The following is a 469-nucleotide window of genomic DNA, read 5'->3' on the forward strand; positions in this document are numbered from 1 at the left end:
AGGAAATGGCAACCGGCTCCAGTATTCTGAATATGTGAACCGTGAACTTCCTGATGTTCAAGCTGGTTTTAGAAAAGGCAGAGGAACCAGAGATCAAATTGCCAACATCCGCTGGATCATGGAAAAAGCAAGAGAGTTCCAGAAAAACATCTATTTCTGCTTTATTGACTATGCCAAAGCCTTTGACTGTGTGCATCACAATAAACTGTGGAAAATTCTGAAAGAGATGGGAATACCAGACCACCTGATCTGCCTCTTGAGAAATTTGTATGCAGGTCAGGAAGCAACAGTTAGAACTGGACATGGAACAACAGACTGGTTCCAAACAGGAAAAGGAGTAAGTCACGGCTGTATATTGTCACCCTGTTTATTTAACTTATATGCAGAATACATCATGAGAAACACTGGACTGGAAGAAACTCAAGCTGGAATCAAGATTGCCGGGAGAAATATCAATAACCTCAGATAT

Source organism: Bison bison, unplaced genomic scaffold (assembly GCF_000754665.1).
Source record: "Bison bison bison isolate TAMUID 2011002044 unplaced genomic scaffold, Bison_UMD1.0 scf7180017859894, whole genome shotgun sequence".
NCBI classification, from domain to species: domain Eukaryota; kingdom Metazoa; phylum Chordata; class Mammalia; order Artiodactyla; family Bovidae; genus Bison; species Bison bison.